Below are 11,906 nucleotides of genomic sequence, written 5' to 3'. Positions count from 1 at the left end.
AATTTTTCGATTTTAAAATGAGGAAGGGGTGAAGTGTTTTACATTTTTTATCTAACAAAGTAACTTTTACATGAAAAAACCGATCAGCGGCTTACCCTGCCGAAAAAATATTATTTTAAATAAGTTGAAATTAAAAATACTAAAACGCGTACAAAAACTAAATAAGATCACTTTATATAGATGTGTATAAAAATATTGACTTCAATTGATAATTACTTTCGAATTTGAACGTGCTTGTATTAAAATTCACAAAATTTGCGAAAAACACTTTTTTGGCAATCAAAAAAAAATGTGTAGTCCTCATTTTTGCCTTGTTTAGTATGTTATAGATAAACATGAGTCTTGTCTGCTGAATAATTTTTAACTATAAGGTCCTTATGTGTTATATGGATGTTATCCAGTAACGTAGCCAGAAACTTGTGGGCCCCAGATCCAGTTTAAAGTTTAACAAATCCTTTTAATAGATAGCTTATAATGTTTATTTTGACGCTGAGTGATCATCATCCTTTCCCTCGTCCCAGGATTTATTGATTTCATATGGTTATACCATTTAACAACTCACATTTTAACATGTACTTAGTATTTTTGTTTTTTGTTAAAAAAACAGATAATTTTTCAAAAAACAACTTGTTTTCGGTAAACAATAAATGATATAATATGGTATCTTTTATGTGGAGTTTGCGTGTAGTTACTTTATGTGTATAGTAACTTTAATCCTGAAAAATATAATCCATGGACATTTGGGTTTTTTCAAAATATGACTACTTACTTGTAATGGTAAAGTAGGATGTGTGTAACTGGTATTTGTCATATGTAAAATAATGTATGTAATATAGGGTAATGTTGACTTTGTACAACACAGACATTTTTGGCTAAACTTTTTAATACAAGTTGTAATTTAATATACTATACTTAAAATAGTAACAATTAAACTCAGGGACCTTCGTCCTTGAGTTTAATTGTAGTGTAAACAAATGGCAAACGTCTGTTGGTCATAAGATTCAACTTAATTATTGCTTTTTAGAAAAAACAAGTTGTTTTTATAGGTCGTTTCGTCGTTTGGGAATAAAAGGGTTTGAATTATTTTTCTGAAATTACTGTAGCCATGTAAAAAAATGAAAAATCTTCAAAGCTTAACACATTAAACAGTGTTATGTTTTACAAAAAAATGTATAGTTTTTTTTTTTGTTTAACTTAGGATCAACTAATATTCAAATTACAAAATCTGCTAAAAAACACATTATTTTGGCAGTAAAAATATTGTTGTGGTATTGATGTTTTCCCCTGCTCAATATGTTATAGATAGAGTCCTACTTTCTGACCAATTTTTAACTGTGTGGTCTTAAAGTTACGCCTGTAAAACCAAAATATGTCCATCACCCGTGATAGGACAGCGATGAAAAAGTATAATTAAAAATTGAGGCTATTTGTTGAATCAACAAACCACTTGTTTTCGGTTAACAACTAACCATATTATATGGTATTCTTTGTGTAGGCACTTATAGTAACTTTAATCCTAAAAATGTAAAACAATGTACATTTGGTTTTTTTGCCAAATATGACTACATGTAAAGGAAAAATAGGACGATTTCAATTGGTATTTGTCATATTGTATCCATAATGGGACTATGTAAAAAAGCACATAAATTTATGTGTACATTTGCAAAGACTTGTTTTTTTATGTTTCAAATAAACATTTGGATTCTTTTAACTTTAGTTAAATCTTCTGTTTACACAAAAGCTAATGATAGATTTATTATTGCATTATGAACACAATAAAAAAAAAATTGTGTAAACTAGAAAAAGAGATATACGTATATAAGTGACAAAACATACTTTTCAGTATTGTTAGTGGGTTTTATACAGAATATGTATTCGCTATATTTTTGAAAAAATATGGTATAAGTTCAAACGATCAGAAACACAAATAAGAAAACTAGATTTGCTAAAATACATCTTGTGCATAACAAAAACAAAAAATAATAAATCTATAAAAGTTGTTTTTGTAAAATACAACAGTTCTTACATTAGGCATCTTCACTAGCATTTATTAGGGCGCATTGTTTAGGAATTTTTTTTACTAAAACTTAACATTAAGCTAAAATTTATATATATTAGAAAAGAAGTATCTATTTTGATATTTAATTTTACGAACATCTTTTTCTGTATTTCTACTTCAAACGTACAGTTCCAAAGATAACTTTGATTTAAGTTTAGAAAAAACATTTGAAAACTTGGCACAATTTTGAAATTAATTTTTGTTAACTAATTTTTTTAGTTTAAAAAAGTTAAAAATCACAGTTTTTTAACATTAAAATAATAAATTTTCTGAAAAAAATTAAAAAAATTGTGCCACGATCGATGCCTCGAAAATGTTATGAAAAAGTAAAATGAGTTGTTTTTTTATCAAAAATAAGGGTAGAGACCCTTTAACTCATAAAATGTGTGGTGCAAACAGTTATTTATGTTTTGTTTACATTATCAAACGACATAAATCGTATCGTGCGATTTTGTACAACACAGAAATCCTAACTAAAATAATAGTGTTTAATCATATCCAATATATATATTAGGATTCCCATTTCACCTTATAACATATAATAATCATATACTATTTATAGTATACATTTTTTTGTATTATTATTTTAAGATGCCCAAGAAAATTTGTTAATTCGGTTCATTATTTATAATATGTATTGAATAACACAATTTAAAAATACCATATATAATTATTGTAAAATCAGGGTTCTACAGTACAAGAAAATAAATAGTCTAACATTTAAGTACAAAAATAACGGAACGTTATACTTTAAAAAATCCCTTTTTTTCGAAATTTTTTTTAGTAGTTTGTTTGTAGGATTTACAAATATTTGTTGCGATTTGAAGACTCTAGGTCGATCTTTAAAATGTATGAAACCTATAGTTCATTGTCATTAATTTAAATGGCTATAGATATTGTGAAAAACCACATGTTTTCGATAGGAATAAAATAAAACTATACAAATTGTTAAAAAATACTGTATATTCTAATGTAAGAAAAAATATCGTTGGCTTTTGAGTAAACAGTAAAACATTGGAACACATACAATTTTGTTTAACTCTAAAAATCTCTTTATGTAGCTAAGTATATTTAGAGGGGAAACAAAATTACATTGTAATAATATTATAAAAATAAAAAAAAAAATTATGAAAAAATATAAAGTTAGTTTGCGGTTAAATGGTATTAAAGATTTCAGGGTTCTCTTTTAACGTATTAAATGTGTTCTATCAATTGATTTTATTTACAAAATAATGTGATTTTGTACACGATTTTACAAAAAAATCAATTGCGCTCACCTTATTGTGTATTCGGTTTATTTTTTTATTGTAACTAACAAAAAATATCAGAAAGTTTATTTTCAATTATAGTTGATTTGGGATAAGTTTTTAAGGGAGTTGGCTAATTTATTACACAAGGATCGATGGGAGGGTAGACGAGTGTATGGATGGCTCTAGCTCTTAACAAATCATAGAGGGGACGGAGAGGTCACCGGTCTACAGGTATTGTAATAAATAAAAGTGTTAAAATTGTTAAAATAACTGTGACGAGTACTTATTTTTTCATTGTATTTTTTTATCAAAACCAAGCTGTTTCTCACAGCGACTGTTGGAATGTAAACAAATGGTAAGTTACTATAGGTATCACAAACTTTGAACATTATAAGAATCTTCGTATTTTACATATTTTGTTTTGCAGTTGTGTTTGTATTAATATATGTTTGACCTATTTTATTTCTTGCACAATAGAATCTCGATACAATATTTCTCTACAATTTGTATGGTTTTAAATTGCACGGTTATTTTTCAACATGATAATATGTTGTTAGCAAAGATAACGTGTCGTTTTTACAACGACCAATGCGGCATAAATAAATTACAACACCTCTAAGAATCGTATACTTGTAATTTTTAACGACTTAAGAACATGATTTACATAATTTTGACTCTGAAAAAGTAAAAAGAAGAAATTGGTTACAATTCGTCTCAAACATATTATAAGACTTAAGGACAAAAAACCTAAATATCAACACTCCTAAATGTTTATAGCTTTATGCGAAACATAATTAAAATTTATATTATTGTGTTTGAAAGTTAAACATTTTTTTCACCATTTTCAGTACCAAAAAAATACTAATAATTGTCTAATTGATCGTCAAACACTTGATATGAACAGCCACAGCGAATATAATTGGAGTTGTGATATTTTAGCTTTGTTGTTTTGTATTTTTGATTACAACCTAAAATATAATATTTAATAATTTATCTAATGCAGTGCATTATGGTAGGAGAATTTTGGGTTAGGGGTGCCGGGTGGTTACAGATCTTTAAGCAATATCATTGTTTGAGCGATAAAATCAATTTCAAAATAACGCTTGTCTAACGGACACAGATATACTTCTGTGCCGTCTGACAGCGGAAGTGTCAGAATATATAATTGTTATTGTTGAATTCTATTAACGTTTTATTGTTTTTTTTTTTATCAAACACGAGTATTATTCAACCTTTAAAATTGTAGGTATACTTAAAAATAAAGAGGAAAAAACGATTAAAATAGCTCATGGAATTGTAGACCTAATATCATTAACCATATAAAAAAATAAACTCATAACATTGTTTCACTTATAGTTATAAGAGTTTAATAGTTAAGACTGAAAGGGAAGTGCGGATGGGAAGTTGATTCAATTCTTAAGAATGTTTCGTTATAAAACATTTATGGGTGCAGTAGCAATAATGTATTTATGAAATAAAAACACATTTTTATTGAATATAACATTATTTTTGGTTGAGCTTCTGACCCAGGTGCAAGTTTATTTTTAAAACTATTATTTTTTTGTTATTTGTCTTTATATGTTTTAACAAACAAGCATTCAAAGTAGAACTATACTTTACAAAAGCTATAGCGAATACTTAATCTGTATTTGTTCTGATTTTGACTTAATATTATAGTTGAATTAATATTATTTAATAGTTTAACTAAAAAAAAATATACAACTAATATCAGCTGTAATTATAACACTTTGGTAGTTGGAATCAAAATCAAAATTTGGACACTAAAAAATTGCTGCAATTACTCTTCGGTTTTAGGCGCATAGTTTAACTCTTAAATGTTTAAAATGTATTGATAATTTATGCTCAACTAGTTTTTCAAAGAATTTTGGTAGGGAGCTGAGTTTAGAAATTAGACGATAATTAATTATTTCAGCTCTGGCTCCAGCATTTCGAATTGGAGTGACAAAACTTTAAAAATATAAAATATTTAAATATAACATATTAATACATATTCTGTATAAAACCCACTAACAATACTGAAAAGTATGTTTTGTCACTTATATACGTATATCTCTTTTTCTAGTTTACACAATTTTTTTTTTATTGTGTTCATAATGCAATAATAAATCTATCATTAGCTTTTGTGTAAACAGAAGATTTAACTAAAGTTAAAAGAATCCAAATGTTTATTTGAAACATAAAAAAACAATCTTTGCAAATGTACACATAAATTTATGTGCTTTTTTACATAGTCCCATTATGGATACAATATGACAAATATCAATTGAAATCGTCCTATTTTTTTCTTTACAAGTAGTCATATTTGGCAAAAAAACCAAATGTACATTGTTTTACATTTTTAGGATTAAAGTTACTATAAGTGCCTACACAAAAAATACCATAAAATATGGTTAGTTGTTAACCGAAAACAAGTGGTTTGTTGAATCGTATTATGTTTTGTTAACAAAACAAAAATATTAAATACATGTTTAAATGTGAGTTGTAAAATGGAATAAATTCATTAAAATCAATAAATATTGGGACGAGGGGAAGGGTTGATAATCAATCTGCGTCAAAATAAAAATTATAACCTATATTTTAAAGAATTACCTTATAGTGTAATTTTTAGACATTAAGTTTCTAAATACGATCATAGAAGTTACATACAGAGTTTGTGAATCGCTGGACAATTTTTTTCGAATAACATACATGTTATCTTTATAGATCACACACTATCATGCCGTGTTCCACGACAGTAGCCTCAATTTTTAATTATACTTTTCATCGCCCTCCTATCACAGGTGATGGACATATTTTGGTTTTACAGGGGTAACTTTAAGATCACACAGTTAAAAATTAGTCAGAAAGCAGGACTCTATCTATAACATATCAAGCAGGGGAAAACATCAAGACCACAACAATTTTTTTACTGCCAAAATAATGTGTTTTTTAGCAGATTTTGTAATTTGAAAATTAGTTGATCCTAAGTCGAACAAAAAAAAAACTATACATTATATACGTTATATTGTAAAATATAACTCTGTTTAATGTGTTAAGCTTTGAAGATTTTTCATTTTTTTACATTGCTACAGTAATTTCAGAAAAATAATTCAAACACTTAATACACAAACGACGAAACGACCTATAAAACCAACTTGTTTTTTCTAAAGAACAATAATAAAGTTGAATCTTATGACCAACAGACGTTTGCCATTTGTTTACATTGCAACAGACGTTGTGAAATATTCGAATACATATAAAAAGCTCTTTATGTAGCTAAAAATGATAGGAAACAAAATTACATTGTAATAATATTAAAAAAACCAGTACAGTGGGGTCGGGGCATAGTGGGGACGGAGCATAGTGGGGACGGGGAGGTCACAGGTTTATAGGAATTTTTAAATCTGAAAGTGATAAAATCACTTTCGAAAAAACGCTTCGATGCAAATCGGTAGTTAGTATTTTCAAGGCAGTACAATCTAAACCAAGCACAGTGTAAGCTAGCAAAGTTAGAAAGTATTAAATTGAATCGGCCATTTCAAAAACGACTTAGGTCACCGATTTTTCAAAACTGTCTTTTTATCAAATGTAATAATTATATACTTTGCTACGTATTCTGTGTGAAAACTCAATTTGTCAGACTCGTATTTAATACAAATGTTGAGTACAAGAAATTTGAATCACTGCAAAATATATTTATGAAGTTTCTTGTGGCTAGTGTAACATTTCAAATTTGTGACTTGTGTCGTTTTTTAAATGACTGATAAAATTACAAAATAGAAGCATCAAAGCGTTTATTTGAAAGCGATTTTATTCAATTTTATCACTTTTATTTATAATAATTCTTGTAGACCTGTGACCTCTCCGTTTCCTCATTGCTTTGATTACATTATGCCAATACTCTACTGTACTAGTCCTCTCGGATAAAATCGCTTTCAAATAAACGCTTTGATGCTTCTATTTTGTAATTTTATCAGTCATTTAAAAAACGACACAAGTCACAAATTTGAAATGTTACACTAGCCACAAGAAACTTCATAAATATATTTTGCAGTGATTCAAATTTCTTGTACTCAACATTTGTATTAAATACGAGTCTGACAAATTGAGTTTTCACACAGAATACGTAGCAAAGTATATAATTATTACATTTGATAAAAAGACAGTTTTGAAAAATCGGTGACCTAAGTCGTTTTTGAAATGGCCGATTCAATTTAATACTTTCTAACTTTGCTAGCTTACACTGTGCTTGGTTTAGATTGTACTGCCTTGAAAATACTAACTACCGATTTGCATCGAAGCGTTTTTTCGAAAGTGATTTTATCACTTTCAGATTTAAAAATTCCTATAAACCTGTGACCTCCCCGTCCCCACTATGCTCCGTCCCCACTATGCCCCGACCCCACTGTACTGGTTTTTTTTTTTGTTTTTTCAACTTTCGCCTGTGAAGAGTTAAACTTTTTCAACTTTTACCCCCCCAAAGTACCAACTAGATGAAAATTGCGATTTATAGAGTTGCTATTCGAAGGAATTGGTCCAGTATTAAAGAAGTTACAGTGTATACAGATAAAAAAAAAACATACATCAGAGTAAAACCAATACCTTCTCGCTTTGCATCGAAGCTAAAACATTTTTCTGGATTTTTGTGAAAAAGGCATTAAAAGGGGTCAAATTATATGTTTTTGGGGTCGGTGATTACGAATTTGTTATCAGTTCTCAATTTTAATCAGCCAGAAAGAACTTAAGTAAAAAAAAAAAAAAATTGAACTTTGTGTCAACTTAAAGTCAAAAGTGTTACTTGAGCACAAAACTCAATAGTATCATTCTGCATAGATCTACATAAAATTGTTTTAATGATTTGATAACAATTTTTTAAAGATTTCAAGTGTTTTTTGTTAAAATATACGCAATCTGCGAAAACACAGTTTTCCGGCTATTAAAAAAAAACTGTAGTGCCGAATTATTTTTCCGTTTAATATGTTATGGATACATATGAGTTCCAACTACTGGCAAATTTTCAACCCAAAGGTCTTAAAATTACGGCTAAAAACTCCGAAAAACAAAAAAACCTGTATCCCCCCTAGGGGGGTGGGCATTGGGTTAAATTCAAATTTGATATAACTGACGTGCGCGGGCATACAAAATAAATATTTCTTATAAATTTCAACTCGATCCGACTGTTTTTCTCGAAGCTATAGCCAGTAAAAGTTCTAACTTAAGAACTCGTACGGTTTTTTTTTTTGTTTTTTCAACTTTCGCCTGTGAAGAGTTAAACTTTTTCAACTTTTACCCCCCCAAAGTACCAACTAGATGAAAATTGCGATTTATAGAGTTGCTATTCGAAGGAATTGGTCCAGTATTAAAGAAGTTACAGTGTATACAGATAAAAAAAAAACATACATCAGAGTAAAACCAATACCTTCTCGCTTTGCATCGAAGCTAAAACATTTTTTTTTATGAAGAACATGTTGTATTTCGGCAATCATTGTTTTATTATTTGTGTTTCTGATCGTTTGGATTTTGTACTATATTTTTCCAAAAATGTAACGAATACAAATTTTGTATAAAAACTAATAAGGATACTTAAAACAATTTTATTGTTACCTACGTACATCTTGACGTTTTCTAGTAACCATATTTTTTTTTTATTATGTTCATATTAAATTATAATAAATGTGTTTTTAGCGTTTGTATAAACAGAAGATTTAACGAAAATACAATAATCCAAATGTCTATTTAAATTATTTATTTCAATCCGTACGACAAAAATATAAGGACGAAGGTCCTTGAGTTTAATTGTTACTATTTTAAGTATAGTATATTAAATTACAACTTGTATAAAAAAGTTTAGCTAAAATGTCTGTGTTGTACAAAGTCAAAATTACCCTACATTACATACATTATTTTACATAAACAAAAATTTAACAAAAAACAAAAATACTAAGTACTTGTTAAAATGAGAATTGTAAAATGGTATAACCATTTAAAATCAATAAATCCTGGGACGAGGGGAAGGATGATAATCACTCAGCGTCAAAATAAAAATTATAAGCTATCTATTAGAAGGATTTGTTTAACTCTGAACTGAATCTGGGGCCCACAAATTTCTGGCTACGTTACTGGATAACATCCATATAACACATAAGGACCTTATAGTTAAAAATTATTCAGCAGACAAGACTCATGTTTATCTATAACATACTAAACAAGGCAAATTTGTGGACTACACATTTTTTTTGATTGCCAAAAAAGTGTGTTTTTCGCAAATTTTGTGAATTTTAATACAAGCACGTTCAAATTCGAAAGTAATTATCAATTTAAGTCAATATTTTTATACACATCTATTTAAAGTGATCTTATTTAGTTTTTGTACGTGTTTTAGTATTTTTAATTTTAACTTATTTTAAATAATATTTTTTCAGCAGGGTAAGCCGTTGATCGGGTTTTTTCATGTAAAAGTTACTTTGTCAGGTACAAAATGTAAAACACTTCACCCCTTCACTCATTTTAAAATCGAAAAAATTCACATACGATAGGATCGCATTTTTAAACTTAAAATTACGGCAATCATTGTTTTATTATTTGTGTAACGAAAATACAATAATCCAAATATAAATTACTTATTTCACCCCTTACGACAAAAAGATAAGGACGAAGGTTTTTGAGTTTAATTGTTACTATTTTAAGTATAGTATATTAAATTACAACTTGTACTATACATTTTAGCTAAAATATCTGTGTTGTATAAAGTCAACATTACCTTACATTACATACATTATTTTACATATGAAAAATGCCAGTTAGAGTCATCCTGTTTTACCATTACAATAGTAGGTAGACATATTTGACAAAAAACCAAATGTCCATAGATTATATTTTTCAGGATTAAAGTTACTATAAACATAAAGTAACATAAGTAGTAGGAAGTCTTATTTAGTTTTTGTACGTGTTTTTAATTTTAACTTATTTTAAATAATATTTTTTCGGCCGGGTAAGCCGCTGATCTGTTTTTTTCATGTAAAAATTAATTCACATGATTAATTTTCGGATATATCCGTGTCAATGGTAGTTAACCAACGTTTCAGATCCTTTGCAGGGTCCATCTTCAGGGTCATGTCACGACTGTTCCGCTGCCGTGATTGTATGACAGCGAAATTATTCATGTGATATTACAATCCGCGAAACCTTCAACACATTCATAAAAGTTACTTCGTTAGGTAAAAAATGTAAACATTTCACCCCTTCCTCATTTTAAAATCGAAAAAATTTACTTACGAAAGGATCGTATTTTTAAACTTAAAATTCCGGTTGAGCTACAACTTGTTGTAATAATAGTTTAACTAGCTGGCTTTAAGCCAAAGGTTTGAAAAGTTAGACTGAAGGTAAGTTTTGAGTAAAATAATGAGGGAAATCTTACTATGACCGTAATAAAGTTAAGTCAAAAGGTGTATAAAAAATGTTTAATATGAAAATAAATTTAATTAGTTAATTTCAAATACCGCCGTGAAATAACAGTGTTACCATTGCGCTTGATTTATCTTCACTTAAGTTTTCATACACATACTGTATACACAAAAATAATACATTAACAATGAACAATGTGCAGCACATATCTCTCTACATTGTATAAGCAGCAAACTTACAGTTGCTCTAGTATAGTATTCTACATCCTTGGTGTTTAGCAATATTTACTACTTAAAAAAATGAATTTGAAAAGCATAATTTGTATTTTAGTCACCATATTTTGTATAATGATGCCGGGTGTAACGCTCCAGGTCCTACAGGTATAAAAAACCTTTTTAGTATATAATTTTTTATATTTTTTTTTTTATAGCATCTCCGGCCAACAAAATTATTTCAAATATTTCGAACACTGTGGTCATTTTTATCCGTTTTTCGACTTATTTATGAAATTTCATCTCATAATTTGCCTTTTTTATACCTCATCAAATTTTTTTTCTTAGAGTATTTATGGAGATCCCTATTTGAAACTGTTCAAACATTATGTAAAATTTTCTCAGATTTCTGTTTAAAAAATTAGAATAATTCTCAATTTTTGGGCAATACGAAAAATACAACTTCTTACATAGAAAACACAATTTTAATGACTTTCTGTTACGCGAAAAAAAAAATATTTTTTCAGAAAGCTGACATTATTTGTCATAAAAATCTGATCTGTAATAAATTTTGTTTGATGGACGAAGATACTGTAAAAAATATTAACCCATTTTACAAATATATCTTATACGTGGAACATATACATGGCTACAATAACACTAATCGCTTTTTGATCAAAATAAAAATATATAATTTTTACATGATAATTTATACACAAGGATAAAAACAAGTAAATTAAATTATTTTATTACTAAATTATTTTTAATAAAGCTTAAAATTTGTATAAAATGCTACAATTATTCACGCTTCTTGGTGGTTTACTTTAATTTTATTACTAAAATTTATACTTCATTTAGCATTTTAATGACAACATATTTAGGTACATAAAAAACATTTTATATACAAATGTAGCAATAGTGAGGCTTTGTTAAAATAAAATGCTTTTCCATTTGAGTAAAATATTTTTATTATGACATATT

Source organism: Adelges cooleyi, unplaced genomic scaffold (genome assembly GCF_023614345.1).
Source record: "Adelges cooleyi isolate 19-005CV unplaced genomic scaffold, UGA_ACOO_1.1 ACOO_flye_CR_arks_rails_tigmint_CR_PRNA_28, whole genome shotgun sequence".
NCBI lineage: Eukaryota > Metazoa > Arthropoda > Insecta > Hemiptera > Adelgidae > Adelges > Adelges cooleyi.
This window is presented reverse-complemented; position numbering follows the sequence as displayed.